We start from the raw sequence: 20649 nt of genomic DNA, 5'->3' as shown, positions 1-20649 counted from the left end.
CAGCCAGGGACTAGCCTCCCTCCTCGGAACCCGAGTCTGGGGGAGTTGGCTGATAAAATGTCCCTTTAGGGCCCATCCAGGTAGAGCGCCTGGTAGGGTGCCTGTCTGGGGAAGTCTCAGGAGGGAGTCCTCGGAGGTCCCTGCGGGCCAAGGAGGAGCGGTTCCCCCCCACCCCCGGGGCGAAGATACACAGCCGCCGGTACCGGCTCCCGGGGTTGGGGAGCGGCGCGCCGCCCGCCTCCCCCGCCACCGTGGGCGCCAGCAGCCCGCGCGGCTGCTCGCCAGCCGCCATCTTGGCCCGGGCGGCGCGGGCGGCGCTGCCCCCGGCGGTGGGACTGCAGAGCCGCAGGCCCGGTCCCGCGCGGCCGCGCGGGCGTTCCCCGGCAGCGGGGGGGCGGGACGCCGCGCCCTCTCCCTCCGGAGCACCCCCTCCGCGCCGCGGGGCACGGCTGACCCCTGGCCCAGGGCGGCCGCTCCTGCTTAGAGCGCGGTCTGGAGTCGCCCCTCGCCGCACCGCCCGAGTGCATTTCAGTCCCGAGAAACGACCTCTCGTTCCCGGAGTCCTGCAATGGTCAACACGTTGTCACCTCTCCCGCCGAACTTGGGCTGCTCTTTCCCAACTGCAGCGTGCGGTGGCTGCTCCTGGGGCGGTCGAGGGCGGTGTATGGCGGGGGAGCGAGGCCTGCAGCGCAGTGCCCACCGTTCAAAAGATTTCGCAGTCACTTTCGGGGCAAGAGGATATTGGAAAGTTACCTCCCTTTAAGGGATCTTGATTGGTGAAGACTGCCACTCTATCTGTCCACTTTTTTGACATGCGTTTATGGAGACCTTGGTAAGGGCAAGGCGCTGTGTTAGGTCCTAGGGGAATCCAAAAGTACAAAAGTGAATTTTTAAAAAAGGCACCCCTGGCCGTCGAGTGATTTACAGTCTAGGTGGGAAGGCAGACTTGTAAATGACTAACTAAACACAAATAAAAGGCAACGTGAAATGAATGTAAACAAAAGGCATGAATCCTGTAGTGAATGGCATGGGGAAGGGCCAATTAATTATTTTAAAAATAACCTTTACTTTCTAAAAATGTAGAATCCATTCTGGGAGGGGAGGAGAGGAAAGGATAAAAATTTACTAACACTGGCTCGTTCCAGGGTTCCAGGGAATAACAGTCATCACTTCTGAAAGGCTGATGTTTAGGAAAAATGGTGAAAGTTTATTTAAACTAAGCAAAATACCAAGAATCAGAAACTTGGGATTCATTTCTTAGCTCCCGACATTAGCTGGAGTTGCAATTTTCTATCAAAACACAATACTCCCGTTTGAAATCGGTAAAACTCCCACCACACTTCATACAAAGAAAAGGGTGTTTTTTTTTGGTGTGTGTTTTTTTTTTTTTTTTCAAAGAAAATTTTTTAAAAATAAAACTAAAGGGAGGGTTAGAAACTTCTAGAAAGCTTTCAGACTTAAAGATAATGGGAATTAAAAGAAAACAAACACACAAAGCAAAATAGGTCAGCCTATTTATTTGCAGATGGTCTCCAGGATGTGAACGTGCAGAAAACTGTCCCAAGATGATTTGTACAGAGGTTGGGGAGTGTGGGAAAGTTAGTCATAGGTCAAACAAAATTAAGCAAATTAAAAACTGAGGCAATTATTAACCCCGGGGGGGGGGGAATATACAGGAAAGGGAATGCAATCACTGAAGCTCATTTGCCTCGGCAATAAGCAATATGTATGTGGTCGCAAAGGAAACACTGGGTATGAATTTTTTTAAGATTTTCTTTATTTATTTGACAGAGAGAGATCACAAGTGGGCAGAGACACAGGCAGAGAGAGAGGGGGAAGCAGGCTCCCAGCTGAGCAGAGAGCCCGATGCGGGGCTTGATCCCAGAACCCTAAGATCATGACCTGAGCAAAGGCAGAGGCTTAACCCACTGAGTCACCCAGGCACCCCTCTTTTTTTAAAAGATTTTATTTATTTATTTGACAGAGAGAGACACAGGGAGAGAGGGAACAGAAGCAGGGGCTGTGGGAGGGAGAAGCAGACTTCCCGCTGAGCAGGATCCCAGGACCCCAGGATCATGACCTGAGCTGAAGGCAGCTGCTTAAACACTGAGCCACCCTGGCGCCTCTGGATATGAATTTCTTAAGAAATTACGATATAGCTCTATTGTAAGAGTAGGAGAGGGGAAGTATGATGCAGAGAACTAAAATCCTCCTCTCTTATACTAGGAGGTCAACAGATGATAGATAGTTACAGTGGATTATTTAAGAGAAGGCCACATCTACATATTACTTAGAAAAATTATGGTATCTACCAGAAGAAACAGGCAGGACAAGGGAGGGGTCTGCTTTTTTGTACCAAGACTTTACATACTATTTGGCTTCGTAAACTTTGGGCAAACAGTGTTTTGTGAAAAACTCCAGTTTTTAGAAAAACTAACACATTCTGGGGCACCTGGGTGGTGCAGTGGTTGGGCGACTGACTCTTGGTTTCAGCTGGGTCATGATCTCTGGCCTAAGACTGAGCCCCTGGTTGGTCTCTGCACTCAGCAGGGAGTCTGCCCCAGATTTTCTCTCCTTCTCCCTCTGCCCCTCACCACCCCCAACCAATGTAGTCTCTCACTCACTCTTCCTCACTCAAATAAATAAATCTTCAAAAATAAAATAAAATAAAAAACAGGAGCACCTGGGTGGCTCAGCCAGTTAAGCATCTGCCTTAGGCTCAGGTCACAATCCCAGAGTCCCGGGATGGAGCCTGGCATGGGGCTGCTGCTCAGCAGGGTGTCTGCTTCTCCCTTTCCCTTGGCCCCTCTCCCCAGCTCCTGCTAGGGCTCTCTCTCACTTGCTCTCTCTCTCTCTTGCTCTCTCTCATGTAAATAAATAAAATATTTGAAAAGAATTTTTTTTAAGACCCATGATTTTTGGGGCACCTGGGTGACTCGGTTGTTAAGTGTCTACCTTCAGCTCAGGTCATGATCCCAGGGTTCTGGGATGGAGACCCACATTGAGCTCCCTGCTCAGCAGGAAGACTGCTTCTCCCTCTCCCAGTCCCCCTTCTTCTGTTCCCTCTCTGGCTGTGTCACTCTCTGCCAAATACATAAATAAAATCTTTAAAAAATATATACATGAATTTTTTTTAAAGACGATTTTATTTAATTATTTATTTATTGAGAGAGAGAGAGAGAGCAGGCGGGGAAGCAAAGAGAGAGGGAAAGAATCTCCAGCAGACTCCTTGGGGAGAGCCAGCCATCACAGGCCTTGATCCCAGGACCCTGAGATCATGATCTGAGCTGAATCAAGTGTCAAGAGACTTAACCAACTGAGCCACCCAGACACCCCCCTCCTCCACATTTAGAAGAATAAACCTGAGAACTCTCAGTCACGAGGATGTAACTAATGTCCTTCAAAACCGTCTTTCTTCAACATACCCAATTCAAATTACCGAAAGTGGGGGGGCGGATTAGGGAGGGAGATGAATGGATTTGGGGCTCCCAGACTACACATTCCTGGTTAAAGGGGAAGAACAAGTTCTCCAAATTTGTCCTTCTCAAGAGAGACCCTGTTTGTGGCTTTATTGTGAAAATACCTTTCCAAGTATTCATGGAATTTGGAATACCAATACCATCCACTACAAAAATGAACAGCAAGAACAGCAGTAGGCTTTCCAGGCCTAATCTAGAAGGCTTCCGAAGGCTTTCGCGAGCAGCCTATTGCTGACACCAGAAAAGTCCCTCTTTGGAGTTGTTTAATTTTGATTAGGAATTGCTTTATCTGGACGATCTTACGCTTTTTCTTTCTTTCTTTTTTTTTTTTTTAAGTAGGCTCTGCACCCAACATGGGGCTTGAACTCATGACCCTGAGATCAAGAATTGCAGGCTCTACGGAACCAGCCAGGTGCTCTGAGCTTCCACTTTTATTTATTTTAGACATTTTTGTTTTTAACCTTTGTATTTTTTAAAGTAATCTCTACATCTATTGTGTGGCTTGAGCTCAGGACCCCAGGATCTAGAGTTGTATGCTCTAGGACTGAGCCAGTGACTTTTAAATGTAAATTATCACCATCCATTACACAGGAGTGTGAATTTTCTTTCACAGGTGACTTGTTAGGATGTCAAACTCCATTGTATGGGCTGTTAGGGTCTTAACCCTCAAAGGCCTGAAGCTAACAACATCCCTTAAAGTCTTCATATTCACAACCAAAGAAAACATGGCACCCCCCCCTTGCTAAATAAGACACATAGATAGAGTGACACCTCCCCCTTTTTTTTTTAACTCCAAATAAAGCCTAGGAGGGACCCAGTAATTTAGGAACACTGGCCCCTGCAGATGACAGAGCAAAGAGTAAGTCAGTAAATGGGCCTACTGTTCCAACCTGCTGGGTCAACACTGGCTTGGTCGGCAGCCTTAGGCGGGCCCACTCTGCTCCCAAGACGCACTTTTGACCCCTGTCCTGCCCTGTGTCACTGTTTCTCTTGTCTTCTTGATCAGAGAGAGAATCTGTTTCTCCTCCGCCCTGAGAAGAGAATGGCCACTAGCCTCCTGGGTGACTTTGTAAGAAGGGGGGAAAGGTGCCCTGGGCCTGAATTCTGGCCCTCGTTCCCTGTCTTGGCTGGGGACCTTCGTGCAAGGCACAGCCCGAAAAACCCCATGTATCGGACCCTGTAGCCTGAGAAGCCCGCTGACTTTAGGAGCCAACCTGAATGTTGCTTGGCTCTGACCTGCCAGGTTCCTGCTGAATCTGGGTTTCTTTGGCTTCCAGAAGCAAAGCAGCCAGCCCCACACAGACCGAGATCACCTGAAGGGAGGCCCTAAGGTCCACCAGGTACATCCTGGCAAGTCAGGGTGAGGTCAGGAAAGAGACAGATGGGTCAGAGTTCACCCAAAAACTCTATGCTAACCCCGGGAGACTTAGTTTTCATGGAGATCTCAAACATGAGCTTCCTGCCCCCAAAGCCTTTGCTGAAATTTAAATCTTTGTGAGCAAAAAGGAAAGCATACCAGAGGGGGCACATGCCTTTTGGATTTTCAAAAATGGGGAAAACGATTCGATTTCAGGTTTAGGGAAGGTGTGTCACATTAAGGAAGCCAGAGAAAAGAATCACTGTCAATTCCAAGGCAAAACAAAATCGTGTTTTTCCACCACGTTTCCATCTCTGTCTCCTAGTTGAGCCACAATGAAACAGCGGATCAAGGAGCAGATCAAAGGCAGAGGCAAACACAATTACGTTGCCTGTGAAACCCCTAGCATGAAATTAGAAGTCAAACTCTCCATTCAGGGGTTAGAGACAAAGATAATGAGAACCTGGGGCCCTAGAGATGTATGCAGCCCCAACACTCTTCGTGCTGGATATTTAAAACCACACCTGAGGGTAGGGGACAAACATTAAATATTAGGGTAATTTATTATTAGACTAATGTATTATTTTTTTCCACACTTACTTTCGGAAATGCATTGACTACATCTCCAGCTTTGTACCAACACAGAGATGCCCATATGCTGGCGGCAGGGGGAGGCGACTTGTAAGCAAATAGTACATAATCCTGTGTTGTCTGAAGCAATGAAGGGCTACCACAGATCCTCCAAAAGCGGAGGGCGAAGGATAGGGGCAGCTAAGTCCTGTGCCCTACCTGCTTTCCCTTTCAGTGCTGCAGGGCCTAGAACCCATCCGATCCCAGCACACAATTCTTCTCTGTCCTTCCCAGGTTTCCCAAGCTCACAGACAGAGCTGTCCTCGGATATTGTCTATTTTTTCATAAAATCCATACTTGCTGTACAGACCCATTTCTTTTACCCTGGCCTAATTTCAACCCTCTGCCTCCCCACCCCTTGTATAATATTTTAAAAAGGATTTATTTATATATTTTGAGAAAGAAGGAGAGAGATGGCAAGGGGGAAGGGGCAGAGGTTGAGAAACTCAAGCTGAATCCACTGAGCATGGAGCCCGATGTGGGGCTCGATCTCACGAGCCTGAGATCATCAGACCTGAGTGGGAATCAAGAGTCCTGATGCTTAACCAGCTGGGACACCCAGGCGCCCCTACCCACCCCCTGTATAATTTGTGTGGCCTCTTGAGAGTACCAGTTCCTATTACAATATAGACCATTCTGTTTAGAGCCACTGTTCATTAAGCTTAGCTCTCAAGAGTGCTGGGCATGCCCCCTGCCCTCACCATGGCCACAAGTTCTTTGCCACTCCTCCTGATGAGAGGTAGGGTCTAAGTCCTTTTCCCTTGACTCTGAATGGGCTTGTGACTCCTTGCAGCCAGTACAGTGGAGCTGAAGTGACACCACGTGACTTCTGAGGCTGGGTCTGAAGACGTCATGCGGCTTTCTTCCCATTTGCTGGCAGGCTTGGTCTGGGAGCCTCAAGCAGCTGCTGTGTGACTTCAAGGCCTACCATTCCGAAGCCACCATACCATGTGGAAGCCTAGGCCACATGGAGAGCCCTGTGTCCGTGCGGCGGGACAGAGCTGAGGTCCCAGGCACCAGCCAGACATGTGGGTGAAGCCGCCCCCAGACGATTCTAGCTCCCAGCTGTTGAGACTTTCCACCAAATCTGGACCCACAGAACCCACGAGCAGAAGTCAATTGCTTTGGAGCGAGCACCCCTGCAGCAGACATATGATGACCCTCGTTTTTGTGATAGTAAGTAGGGACAATAATCCCTAGAAGAATGTGAGCGGGATAAAAAACAGAAGTGTTGACGGCAAGACATTTTTGATCGAGACTCAAATCCTCCACCTTCGCTGACACAACTAATCTCTTGTTCTTTATGGAATCCCTGTAGGACCATGAGCCGTCTTCTCAAATCTGATCTCACGCTTCCCTAAAGGACCTGGTTGACGGGACTCTTATCTGTTGTCCCCTCCTGACCCACACTGGCTGCACAAGGGACCCCGTTCACTGGGCAGGAGACAGGAACCAGGCATCTCCACCCGGTTGGCTTTGCTCTCCCATCTGTTCTCTTCTCTCCCCACCTTCCTCTGGCCTCTTCTCGAAGGTTCTCCTATTGGGGATGGGGAAGGATGGAAATATGCAAGGAGTGTCAGCATCAGGTTCTTCCCCACAAACTCCACATCTCTCATTCCCTGTCTGCAACTACTCCACTTGTGTCACCCTCCAGACTCGTGCATTTTCATCCACGATACTCAGAGTCACAGTGGCTAGGCCATACACTCATGGAATCACCTAGCAGTGCCCTTTGGCCTGACCCTCCCTCTGCCCCCCCTTCACGAACTGAATTCATAGCTGGCCCTCCTGGGGGAAAGCGCTGAGCTCTGAGGATTAGTCCTGGGGAGGGTCTGCAAGAACCTAGCATGTGGAAGACTAAGGAGGGGGATGTAGGGACCCCCAGGGGCACCCCCTCACCCCCCCACAAGCAAGAAAGCCAGGGAGCAAGAGAAAAGAGGCTGTGAAGTGAAACTGTCAAACTGTGCGTACAGTGGGGTGGGGCGGGCGTGAGAGGTGGGGTGCTGAACAGGCCAGAAAAGACAGGCAGCAAAGAGAGGCAGGTAACGTTCCATCTCTGCCCAGCCAAAGGCTGAAGAATGAACTTGTTGAAGATAAAATACAGCCATGAAGCAGGAGCAGAGGTCAGGCAGAAGGGACAGTCCCGTCCCCCCACCCCGCCCCCCGACCACGGAAAGCCAGCACCAACTGGGATCTGCCAGTCACTCAGCCCAGGAGGCCTGACCCTCAGAGCACAACCAGGGCTCAGTCCCAAGTCAGCCCTGCAGAGGAGAGCCCAAGGGCCTGGGACCTAACCCCTTCCCCAGAGTGTGAGTCTGAAGGCTGGCATGGCTCCCAGAGCTCACGGTGGGGCTGCCTGCCTCCTCTGGACAGTGAGGTCCCACGGCTCCGATTCATAGTGCTACTGGAACTGGAATAACGAAAGATTTTATTTATTTGTTTGAGAGAGAGAGAGAGAGAACAAAGCAAGGGGAAGAGCAGAGGGAGAGAGAAGCAGACTCCCTGCTGAGCAGGGAGCCCGACATGGGGCTCGATCTCAGGACCCTGGGATCACGACCTGAGCTGAAGGCAGAGGCTTAACCTACTGAGCCACCCCAGGTGCGCCTGGAACACACATTTTAGAACCAACAGTCTCTTCTGACCCAAATCCCAGGCCAGTGAGACCTTTACCCAGCCAGGTCCTTGCAAGAAACTTCCTTCCTATACTCCAAATAATATCAGCCCAAACTCTCTCTCACTCTTTCAAGAACTAGGGCACATTTATTGAAATATTATTATCTTCCTGGTGTTTTATGTGCAGTTATTTCACCTAATCTTGCCCCAATCTTGGGATGTAGGCACTCATACCCATTTCACAGATAAGGAAACTGAGTCTCAGGTTATACAACCATTGGGAGGGACAGAAGTTCCCACCTTAAGCCCACATGTGTCTTGTTCCAGAAGTTTCCATCATACCTGCGAAGTCCCAAAACTTTTAAAAATGATTTTATTTATTTATTCGCCAGAGAGGGAGAGAGCAAGAGAGCAAGGGCAGGGGGAGAAGCAGGCTCCCCTCGGAGCAAGGAGCTGGACATGGGATTCCATCCCAGGACCCTGGGATCACGACCTGAGCCAAAGGCAGCCGTTTAACCAACTGAGTCACCCAGGCGTGCCCTAGACATTTTTTTTTTTTTTTGAAGTAAATTTTACACCTAACAACGTGGGCTGGAACTCACTACACGGAGATCAAGAGTTACATGCTTTAGGAACTGAGCCAGTCAGGCGCCCCAATCTCCCAAACATTTTGATCATGTATTTTGTGCCAGGCCCTGAGGTGGGCATGCAAAGATAAATAAGACCTCTGCCCTTGGGGAGTCAAAACACCACAATACAGTGGCACAAGGGGGCCGAGAGGGAGATGGTCCATGAACCCTGGAGCCCTTCTGGATATTCTGATCATCACTGCCTTTCCAGCCCACCTCTGTATCTTAGTTCCTTTGATTCCTTCTCATAGGCCCCTCTTCTTGTCCTTCCTTAGGCATGAGCGGCTGACTTCCCTCCCACGTCTGTTTTCTCCTGTCCACGGGATCTGTCCCCGCATACCTGGCAGGGATGCTGGTACCCTACTTGCCTTGGAGGGGCCACAGCGGTTGAATAGTTGTCCTTGGCTTCTGGGGGATCTCAGAGAAGGAGCTACCCCCGGCTGCAGCCCCAGGCTTCTGCAGCTGGGAAATGGGCACAGGGGCCCAGATACTGAGCAGGCTGGTAGGACCTAGGAAAGCTTTTATTGAAGCCTGTTAAAGGGCTTTGGGCTTCCTCTGATGAAAGGCGCTTTAAGTGCATCTGGTTTTGATTACAGGGGAGGGGAAAACCAGGCATTCTCTAGGGGTTGGACTAGTCATCTGGCTCTGCCTTCCTCTGGGCAGAACTGGTTACTGGTGAGGCCAGGAGGCCAGGTGTGGGGGGTTGCAGGCAGGAAGCAGAGCCAGGATAAGAGCCCCCAACTTTCCAAGGCTCCTGACCTCAGCCCCTGGCTGCACCAGGCAGGATTCCTGGAAACAGAATGGTGGCTCAAAGGTGCCAGGATCCTTTGAGAAAGTCAAGTTCAGAATGGCTGCTTCCCATTCTGGACCATATAGCTCTTTACTGATCATGGACACCTCAACTTCAAAATCCCACCAACCCCCTGAAGGTCCAACAACCTTCCCGACTGCACTGCTCTCCCTCTGATGAAGTTAAAATAGACTTGTGCCTCAAGGGTTTGCCCAAGCGATTAAAACTAAGGAAATGCAGACTTTGAAAAGTTAAACCCCCCCCTCAACATTTTCTTTCTCCTTTTTGGCTGTCCAGTTATCATTTCCCATCAAACAGACATGGCTGAGGAGTCCATGTGCCTGTAACTGACAACATGCTGAATTAAAGGAAGAGATTAATATTGAAATAATGTGGCTGGCCCAGAACGTCATCAGGCAGTACCCAGCTGCTAAGTGCCCAGCACCTGTCCCTGGGCCGGACTCCACGCGGGTACAAAAGCTCTTGGGGAATCGGATGGGTTAAACGGAGTCCGCGGTTCTAGAAACGAAAATGCATTTTCTTATTCCCGCCCTGATTTAATCCTGCTGCGTGTTATTATTGTCAAGTCTCTTCGCACCACCGTTTCTAAAAAGAAAACCCGTGGGTCTGCGCGGCCCTTCGCCGCCTGCTCGGCTTTTATTGTGCACGCAGCCCGGTCTGTCTGCGTGGATTCAGCACGTCGTGACCGCTTCGCAGGCGCGCACGGACACCCTCAGATTGGCATTTCGAGAAGAGCTGGGTGCATTGTCTCAGTGGCGAGACACACACACACGCACACACGCGCACACACAAAGATAATAAAGGGCTACAGACCTCTGGCCAACCCTCCTCGCAACCCATAATTAGAGATGACCTTTGCGAAAGGCAATTAAAATATGGTAATGATCGATGCATTCCCCCCTTTCCAAAAAGGGAAATACACAGGTGTGGGCTTCAGGAGGCTCCACCTGGCCCGGCCAGGAGGTCTCCGCCAGCTCATGAATGAACTCTTTCTCTGGGGAAGCTTCGATTCCCCGCTACCTATGCGAGCGCTGGCTCCTCTCCTCCCTCTCCCCTCCCCCACCAAGGCTCTGGCAGCCAGGAGCTGGCTGGCGGCGGCGGGGCTTTGTCATCGGAACGCACACAGAGACACGCACACGCGCGCACCCGGCCACCACGGGACCGCGGCGGCCGCTGCGCTGTGTCCTTCCTCCCTGCGCTCCCCTCCCCGCCCCCTTTTTTAAAGAGCTCCACCGAACCCTTTCTTCCGTCCTTTATGTATGCGATCCTTTCAACCGAGGAGCTCGAGAAGCATTTTAGGGGGGCCTCCCGCGGGGAGCGGGACGGGACTCAGGACGCGCGCGGAGAGGACGCGTGGGCAGCCGGGCTTTGTTCTGTCCCTTGTCCGGGTCCCGAGGGCGGAAAAGTCTCCGCCGCGCTGGGGCCCATCAGCGAATTGGCGGCGCCTAACACCAGAAGCCCCCTGCCGCCACCAAACGTGAAATCCCCCCCGGAGTTCACTTCGGACTCGGGCCGGGTGGGGTGCATCGCCTCGGGGAGGGCCTCCGGGTCCACAAGTGGCTGTCCCTGTGCAGGCAAATGTGCAGTGTCATTATGGTGGCTCCTGTTGCTCGGGCCCCGGGGTGCTCGGGCAGCGCGCGCACCCCATCCCTGCACAGCGTGGAAGGCAGGAGGGGGGGCCCTGGGGCGAGGGCTCCCCGGGGGGCTGCATGGAGGAGACGCCGCGTTGGGCGCTCCCGCACCTTCCAGCTGCCTTCTGAGACCGCGAGCACGGAGCCAGGGCGGCCTCTCGCCTTTCATTACCCGGCCTACGAAAGCAGCAGCCCAGGCAAATATGTAGCTATTAAAATTAATCGCCCTGCGTTGTCAGCTGAACATAATGCAAATTATTTATGGGCTGTCTGCGCAATATTTATCATCGTGCAGGCTCCAGGCGCTTCGTGCCTCCCGGCCTCCCCCGCCCGCCCGGCCCGCGCAGGGTGAAGGCGCGCACAGGCTGCGGCGACCTGGGGGCTCGGGGAACGGGAATGGGGTTCCGAAGGCGAGGCCGCGCGACAGGCTGCCTTCCAGGCCGAGCGCCTCATTTTAGGTTTTGACATTCATTCCACATGTGTTGGAGGCCTACTGCGTGCAGAACTGGGAGGGCTGCGAAATTGGGGAAGGGGGTAAAATACCAACGGGGAGCAACCGTAACCAAATACACAAGCTCAGGCCCGAGGGGAGATGCAGGCGGGCGGCTCCTCGGCTGCGGAAGTGAATTTTCTGTGGCTCAAGTCTGTCCTCCCACCCGCAAAACATGTTTGTGGGAGCCGGATTCCCAGTTAAGAGAAACCGAGAGCATCAGAGGTGCCCACTGGACGGGAGCGCGAAAGACTCTGCCAACGGGAACAGGAATTCGGTGTCCTTCGAGCCTCAAAAAACTTGTTTGCAGATCGCAGATAACAGATTAACTGCTAATTGGCCGAATCGGCCAACCATTTAGTTTATCACTGCTGGGGGCCCGGTGGTATTCGCTGCACTTTTTATCTGTAAAAACAGCCCGGGTACCTCCTAAACGGCTTTTGTTTCTCTTTCAAATACGGTGTTTTAAAAAAACAGCAGCAACACGCCACCCCACCCCCCTCTCCAACCAAGCCTTCTCGTTAAGGGGAAAAAAAAAAAAAAAAACACCCAGGAGGAGAAATAATCTATAGGACAATCCCCCCCTACTGGTCGGCGCTGGCGTTGGGGCTTTTTAAGCAGATCAGTCGCCCTGGGCTGCGGAGGTAAACAGGCTTTCTGTACCGCCGCTAAATGAATCACGAGGCGGGAAGAACGGGGACGACGGGGCGGAGGAGGCCTCGGGATCCAGGCCCGGCGCCAGGGAGGGGAGGGCGCCCGCCGCACAAGGGGCAGTGGGGTGGAGGCTAGCTGACCCTGCCCAGAGGCCCCAGGGCCGGGGAGGGGAGAGGAAGGGCGGTGGGAGGTCCAGCCAGAGCCCCCCCACCAGCAATCTGCTAGGCTGGGTGCAGGGCACAGCCTGGGCCTCTGTCCCCAGCGTGCCTGGGGGCCACTTGGGGCTGTTCACGCTGAGTGAGTCCATCTGTGGGGAAGGAGTCCCCGGGGCGCCCCCTCCCACACACAGTTTTAGCAGCTCTGGGCCTTCAGGATCCTGAGGCAGGCCTCTGTCTGTCTGCTGATGTTCATTTTAACCATATTATTACCCTTCGCCACTATCCCCACCCTGAACTCCAAAGTCACCTCCACCTCCTACGTACTTAGATGACCCAGCCAGAGTCACGGCCTACTTTTGGGGTCCTGAGGGATGGAGTGGCTGTCTATGGCATCTGCTCTCCAGAAGAACTGAAGGAGCTAGAAAGCTACTTTGAATTTCTAGTCTTCATCCGGATTTCTCCTCACGATGTGGCTGGATCCACTTCGAAGGTCCTTTCTCTTTCCGTTTAACCCCCCAGTTGGGACAGAGCTTTCTCTTACAACATTCCAAAGCTTCTCCCATCACTTCAGAAACTTAATTTGAAGTGATATAAAAGAAAAAGAGGTTCAAAATATTAAGTTGCTTTTGGATTCCCTTGACCTGGTACATTCCCATATGGATTTGAGGAACGGCTGCTTTTCTCTCTGTTTTGTTGTCTACTGATCAAGTCACTGTGTTTTCTAGGGTAAGAGAGGCTGCACATTGATCCCAGTGAAATGGAGGGGGCACGCCCCTTTAACAAAGCGCTTTGACACTTTGGGCCTCAGAATTCCACCTGAGCTGAGGGGGGGGGGGTCACACTTCTTGTTCCCATCTGCCAGCAGGGGAGCCTGAGCCCCTCCTCCCCACCAAGTTTTAGGGATCCAGTCTGCCTCACAGAACTACGGCCAGGATTCAGTTGACACAGGCCTCCTCCCACCTGCAACCCCCCTTCTCCAAATCAGTGCCCTGTAGCAAATGCTACATCCTTTTCTGAGCTCTGTCTGCTGGGTCCTGGGCCACCCTCCGGGCTGGGACAGCCCCCACCGCCTCCAACTGGGGCAGCTCCTCCCCAGCCTGCAACCCCCACCCCCCCATCGGCCCTTACAGCCTCCTGTTTACTCACTTGCCTCCGCAGAGTCAATTCTGACGGCAGACCCGGGAGGACAATTTTAAAGTGTTTCTGCAGACAGACCCTCTGGCCGTGCCGGAAGTGTTTTATGGACCTGTGAGCCGAGTTAATCCCAGGAGGGGCGGCAGGATTAGTCCCTAGTGTGGGTGGGGGATTCCTGTTTAAGGTTTAATCCCCACGGGAGGAGAACAGATGGGGAGGGGAGAAATCGGGTGGTTTTGGCAACGTGAGCCCCCTCCCCATTAGACTCTCCGATCTGGGCGGAGGCCCATGGAAACTGAGGCACGTGGCCCTGGACCTCGATCCTTGGCGAGGCGAGGTGGAAGGAGCCGGAGCGCGCCTCGTGCCGGCTCACCCAGGGAGGCCAGCAGGGACGTGGTGTGCGAGTGGAGCGCAGTTGTGTTTTTCTCCAGGTTTTATTCTCCCAGCCCTGTGGAAAGGAGGCGAGCCGCAACCCGGGGAGGGAGCCGGAAAGAAACACTTAATCACCGGCGTCTCGCTGCTCGTCACGCGAAGATGGCAGCGACTCCCCTGGGTTTCAAGGTTCCGGGAAAGGCGTGTGTTCTGCCTCGAGGCGCGCGGGCTGCGGCGCTCCCTCCCCTAGCTCGGCGGCCGGCCCGGGCTCTCGGAGACGCGCTCATCGCCGGCGAGTGCGGCCAGGCCGGCTAGCCTGCCCTTCCGCGGACCCCGTGGTGGGGAGGGCAGCGGGGCCACGAGTACTCGGGTGCTGAAAGTAGAGGCTCGAGGGGGTGGGGAGCTGATCGCCCAGCGCCGGCTCTGACCACGAACCCCCACCCAACACACATACCCTCACTCTGGCCAGGCATGCAGGGGAGTCAAGCTGGTCCAATACAAGACGTGCCATGTAGACCCCTGGGAGGGATGGCTGGAGGCCGACCAGCCTTCGCGGGAGAGAGGATTCATCGCCACCCCCATCCACGCGCTCACCCTACTGCCTGGCCCTCTCCTTTGGATTCCCCGCCCTCCCCCAAAGAGCCATCAGGAAACACAGCGCACAGGTCCCGGCCAGCCACCGCCACTTGCCGGGAGGGGGTGGTTGGGCAGGAGGTCCACAGGCCTGGCTGCAGGCCCCAGGGGTGCAGCATGCGCACTGTCGCTGGGGAAGAGGAGGGCAGCTCGGCCCCTCCACCCTAACTCCCCCACAGCCGCCCTACTGGGAAGGAGGAAAGGAAGGCAGAGGCCTGGGTGGCCGGTTGTGCGCTTGGAACTCGCGCGCGCGCTCGCGTTGTGTGTATGTGCTTGCGCGCGCACTCTCGCCCGGAAAGGGTGTCCCGTGTTTACGCGAGGCAGGGTGGGTGGGAGCAACCCAGAACCAGCCGTCCTCAGAGGGAATGACTGGCTGGCCTCTCCAGCTACCGCCCGCCTGCCCCCCCCACCCCCGCCCCATCCCGCTGCCCCCCCCGCCCCCCCCATGGGGCTCCATGCCCGGGACTGGCCATTCAAGAGGAGGGGAGCCAGGAGCTGCGGGCGGTGCTATGACATCGGTCCAGTTCTGCTGGAGGAGCCCAGGGACCCGTGTGGCCCAGCCGCCCGGTCTGTTTAGCTCCGCCTCCCAGGACCACTGACACTTGGTGATAAGGGGTTCCTCCGCAATCGGCTGTCCCCAGCCCCCATCCGCCTCTGCTGGTCGTGACCACCGGATGCTCTGCGGCAAGGTGGGGCATGGGGCCTTTGCACTGCCTTCTCTGACCCCTTCTCCAGCGCCAGCGCGGAGCCACAACAACGTGCTTCTGTATGAAGCCCCAAAACTTTCTTTTGGAAAACAAGGGCCAGATGTTGTCTTCCTTTGGAAGGTAGGGGTTCAGGCAGTCCCCCTTGAAACATCTCCCAAAAGGGCTTATCTTCACTACACAACACTGGACAACAAGCAGCACAGCTCTGCCTCCCCAGCTCAGGACCCTTCCTGCCCTATCCTACGCTGTGTTGCTTTACGCCAGTTGCTGAACAGTTTTGAGCTTCCATGACGAGACCTCATCTGTAAAAGGAGGCCAACAACAGTTTCTAATTCATAGGGTTGTCTTGAGGATAATAGAAGTTAATATGTAAAACACCTAGAGCACTGCTACAATGTGTCTGTTGCTATGATTTGGTACTCTCTTACCTTTGGTTAGGGAGAGGGTAAGAAAAAAACAGCCAGGTTCAAGTTCCCAAAGGCTGCATGGAGGCAGGGGTTGGGGCAGGGAGGAAAGAGCACTAGTACCCACCAAAAAGGGCCAGAAGGCAAAATGGACTCCAGCTGTCTGAACTACACTTTGCCTTAAATGCCTGTGTGTGTGTGTGTGTGTGTGTGTGTGTGTTTGTGTGTGTTAGAGATGTAGGGAGGAAGGCGTGCTTTAATGGTGCTCAGTTAGACTGAATTAATGGGAAGCTTCTGCCAGGGCTCAGGCACCATTACCCACCACCCTCTCCCTGAGGCCTTGGGTAAACAGCACTGGGGGAGAGAGGGCCTCCAGTAGACTCTCCCAAGCCACCCTTTTTTGATGGCTCAAAGCCACCTCCTATAAATCAGCTCTTGGAGGTCCGCTCTCTGAAGCACTTTAGCCAGAGTTTAAAGCTGCTCTAGGGCTGGAATGTGGCAGGCCTTGTTCCTGGGCCTGATTTTAGGGATACATAGGTGCACTACTCTTTATGTCGATAGAACTGGCCAGATTTCAAATTTCAAGAAGCTTCCCATTCCCTTTGAAACAAGGTCTCCTGTTGATGGGGAAGAGCTGGGGCGGAGAAGGGTCTGAGGAGGTCTTAGCGCCTCTCACTCCGGGGCTTGGCCTCTCCCGGGTCACCCATAATTCATTAGGTGGGATAGCCTTTTCCTTCTCAGAGACAACGCAAATGGCCTTTCCCTGACGCGGCTGCAGGCATTCGCCTCGACACTGAAATGTGCTGGCGGTGCGCTCCCGCTCTGGGTTGATCCTTATCGGAACTGTGCGTGCCAAGCTGCCAGCCCCGCGGAAGACAAAGACGCGGCTGCCTCCGGGTTTGCTCCCGAAGCCTCAGGGTCACCTACGGGGCTTCCCCTTTACAGCTTCCGGGCCCCCAAGCCGCCGCCCGGGACACCGCCGGAGCCCGAAGTCAGAATTCCAGTTCTCGAGCGCCACCCGGAGAGTTGACATTACCCCTCTTTCGAGGCCGCGTGGTACGCAAGCAAGAGACTGAAGGTGGTGGCAGCACAGGGCTGGCTGCGGGGGTCGGGGGGGGGGCAGTTTCCCACACCCTGCTGCACTTACGCAGGAAAAGAAAAAAGCCCGGGGGTGGGGTGGGGACGTGGGCTTTAAAAGCCAAAACCCAGGGCAATCTACTACTCGGTACAAACAATCCCAGACAGGAGTTTGCAAGGACTCAGCAGCCTCCAAATAGAAACTACAGCTAAAATAAATCCCCTTTTAGAGTTATATTCAGAGTCCTCCAAGGTGGAATGCAAGGGAGACCGCACCTTCTTAGGACACACATGGGTGGTGCCAAGAGACATCGTGGTCAGCCGAGCACCTTCTGCACACACGTTTAATACCAGGCAAAAAAGTGAGGTTCTCATTCGCATCTGATTAACCAGTTCTCATAGTGCTTGTAACTGACTCAACGTGCACTCGATTAAAAAAAAAAAATCATCTTGCTTGAAAGATACACGGACGACCTGTATTTAGATAGGCTAAGTTCCCGCAGCTGTCTGACCACATTTGTCTAGTCTCTCTAAGAATCCACGTTTTCTAGCCCGGGAAGGGGCAGGCGGCCCTCCTGGCTCCCCCTTCGGCGGTTTCCTGGTGAGGCGCCCATCCTCCCCAAGCACCGGGAATGGAGGCGGCCGCATTAATACTCGCGGGCAGCCTGCTCTGACCTATACTGTCATTTTTTCCATCGGTCAGAATCGGGCTTGGGGGGGGAGGGCGGTGGGTTCTCCTCCGAGGGACTCTGCACGGATGATTGGGTTTTCCCCGGCGAACTTAACACGGAGGCGAAAGGGGCAGATGGAAACCAGGCCTCCGCTGGCCCGGCGCGCGTAAGCGCCGCACTCTGCAGCTCGACGCAAAGCCAGGGCTGGATTTTCGAGGCCCGGGCCCGGCGGCCTCCCCGCGCCGGCGCGATCCTCTCTCCCTCGGGCTGAGCAAACGTGCTCGCCTAATTCCGCCCTGGAGACAGCAGCTGTGCGGCGAGAGCAGGGGAGGGCGGGGGGGGGGGGGGGCAACTTTTCCCACAGAAAGTGTATGCGCACAGGAGAGGTGAAGGCCCACCCCGATTCTGTGCACGTACCCACACAGCATCTAATCAGTGTCACTGCCAGGAATACGCTTCCGCGGCGGGCGACACCCCCGCCCCCGCCAACCTGCAGGAGGGAGGGGGGAATGCAAATGGCGTCTCACGTAGTCCCAGACTCTGCACGGCTCCCGCTGCCCCGCGACCCAGAGCAGACGTCGCAGCGGGCCAAGCGCCGCCACTCTGGGGACGCGAACACACTGGCGGCCGGCGCCCCTCTCCTGCGCTCCGGTCTCGGGAAAAGGAACTAGCACTGCTCCCCGTTCCGAGGCCATTCCCCCTGCCCCCACGTCCGGAAAAGCCGCCCTTCCCCGACTGGGGGTAGGGTGGGTGAGGGGACGCGGGAAACTTTTCGAGACAATTGTTCCGCGCCTTCCTCGCGTGGCGCGGGAGAGGAACGTGGGTGGGTTTCCCGTCCGAGGCCTGCCCACACTCCCCCACTCTTCCAGGCCTCGGACCCGAACCTCGTGGGCTACGGCGGTGGTGGGAGAGGTACATTTCAGGCCACCGGGTGGGGGGAGGACACCAAAGTCAGGCGTCTTCACAGGGTCTGGCGGGCGGCCAAGTTTGTGTCCTTTCCCTCCCACGCTGGAGTAGCGCGCGCCGCTTTGGGAAAGCGTGAGACTCCTCACCCCTGGCCACTAGGCCACTCCTGTCTTCAAGGTGGGGCCGATGGTTTCTCTACAGCACCCTCTCCCGCTCTGCGGCCGCCTCAGGGCTCGCACGCCCCCGGGGAGTCCCCAAAGAGCCGCCAGAGACGGCCCGCGCCTTGGCTCGCCGGCTCTTCCGGGGGAGGGGGGAGACGTGTGTGTCGTGTGCACCCCGGCCCCGGCTCACCACCCTCCGCGGAGCCACCTCGGCAGCCCTCCCGGGCCACGGCCTCAGCGGATCCCTGCCCGGAGTCGCCCAGCGCGATGCAGCCGCCCCCACGCGGAATGGGGCGCCCCTGGGACTCAGGCTGGGATGGCGGTTCCGGTCGTTCCGGGATTTGCGTGCAAGAAGAAAACAAGGCCGGCGACTACGAGAGTGGCGCCTCCATTCTCGGGGTTCAGACGCCCGCGCGCTCTCCGCGTGGGTCCGGTTATGGCCACTCCGGCCTCGGGGACCCGCTTCCGCACCCCCCGCCCCTCCCCCCAGCTATTCCTCGTCCCGCCTGTGCCGCACCCCGCAAAGCTCCCAGCCAGCACCCCGGCTCCCACACCAGCTCCCCCCGCACACCCCCCCAACCTCCCCGTAACTCGCGCGCCTGCCTCGCCCCGGGCTCCGGGCGTCGCTCGCTCTCAGCGCCCGGAGCACGCCGGTTCTACCCTCGGCTGCGAACACCACCACCCCCGCCCGGCCGGGCCCTTGTCCCAGCCTGGCTCCCCCGCCAGCTGCGCCGCCACCGCCGCACGTGACCCGCCCCCGTCGCGGCTTCCGCTGAGCTGCCTGTTCCGGAGCACAAACAATTTCTGCTCTGACGCGGGGTCTCTCGGGCCCTGGCGTCCTCTCCTCCCTGCCCCCCCTTCCGGGTACGAGAACTCAAAACAACTCGCTGACCTTCGGGCCGACCAGCTCCGGCTTCCACCGACTCCGGCATTCCGTGCAAACCCAGCAGCGGCGGCTTCTAAGATTTCACTCTGCGCTGGGCTGGGGGGAGGGGGTGGTTTCTCCAGGAGGGGGTGTCTCAGATCGAAAGAGCCACTTTACGCTCCTTCCTCTCCTCCTAAGTGAGTTTTTAGACTATCCGGAGGCCCTGGGGAAACGCTTGCAACCGCGCGCTAAGAAAGCACCCCCTCCCTCCCCACCACGCATATGCCGCCTTGACTAGTGTCTGACCCGATTTCCAGGGTCACAGCCCAGCGGCAGAGGGCCTGGCCAGCCTCAGAAATACCACCCAGCGGTGGGCTGTGGCACCGAGCAGAGCTGGGGTGGCGTAGAGAGAGTGCGTTAAATAATTAATAGTAGCTCCCACTTCCGCTTTGCGCTATTTCTGAAGTCTTCCAACTTTGCAGATCAAGAAACTGAGGCATGGAGCGCCTGGGTGGCTCGGTTGTTGGGCGTCTGTCTTCGGCTCATGTTATGATCCCGGGGTCTTGGGACAGAACTTCACGTTGAGCCCCATGTTGAGCCCTGATCGGGCTCCCTGCTGGGCTGGAGACCTGCTTCTCCCTCTCCTACTCCTCCTGCTTCTGTTCCCTCTCTTGCTGTGTCTCTGTCAAATAAAGAAAGAAAAGAAATTGAGGCATAGAGAACACTCAGTTACATAACTAGCTCAGGGTCACCCAGCTTAGTTAAATGACTTAGCGAGAATTTGAACCCAGGACATTCCAGCCCAGGGTGGTTAAACATTCTGTTATGGTGCTCGCCTTGGAATCAAAAGTATAGACCCATGTGTTTGTAGTGTTCTCTTGAGGGCTCTCTTTCTCTCAGGAGGCACTGTGTTTGGCACACAGTAGGCATCAAATACTGGTGGAATGAATGGGGGCCTGAACGAGTGACTGACGGAATCAGTGATGGCAAGTGATTTTGGAGAAAGCAGCCTCAACTCTTGATCCTTCTAAGATGATGGTCCACCTCAATAAAACTTCTGTTTTTGGAGTGTTTGCAGGTAACAGGAAACTCTTATTCAAAAATATACTAACCTCCCTCCTCTCCCTCCTGGCCAATCAGCTTGACAGCATTTGAACTTGCTGGGGCACATACCCAAAGCGGCTTTTACTTGGTGTCAGCCCAACCAACAGGGTTCTTTCCCAACCCTGTTCTTTCTCTGGAGGCTTCTGCTCAGGGTCAGGGAGGC

The 20649-nt window shown here is 55.0% G+C and overlaps 1 protein-coding gene across 1 annotated transcript in view; it reads right to left on the bottom strand.

The window, feature by feature from the left end:
• Window positions 1-19459, bottom strand: part of LOC116862555 (BCL-6 corepressor) — a 121144-nt gene extending 101685 nt beyond the window's left edge. Inside the window, exon 1 of the mRNA XM_032849900.1 lies at window positions 19410-19459. The gene's annotated coding sequence lies outside the window, so the exon portion shown is untranslated. The remainder of the gene's footprint in view (window positions 1-19409) is intronic.
• Window positions 19460-20649: the final 1190 nt, after the last annotated feature.

This window comes from Lontra canadensis, unplaced genomic scaffold, assembly GCF_010015895.1.
Source record: "Lontra canadensis isolate GAN:19392208 unplaced genomic scaffold, GSC_riverotter_1.0 scaffold258, whole genome shotgun sequence".
Taxonomy (NCBI): domain Eukaryota; kingdom Metazoa; phylum Chordata; class Mammalia; order Carnivora; family Mustelidae; genus Lontra; species Lontra canadensis.
The sequence above is the reverse complement of the archived record's forward strand: the minus strand, read 5'-3'. Positions and strand labels throughout refer to the sequence as shown.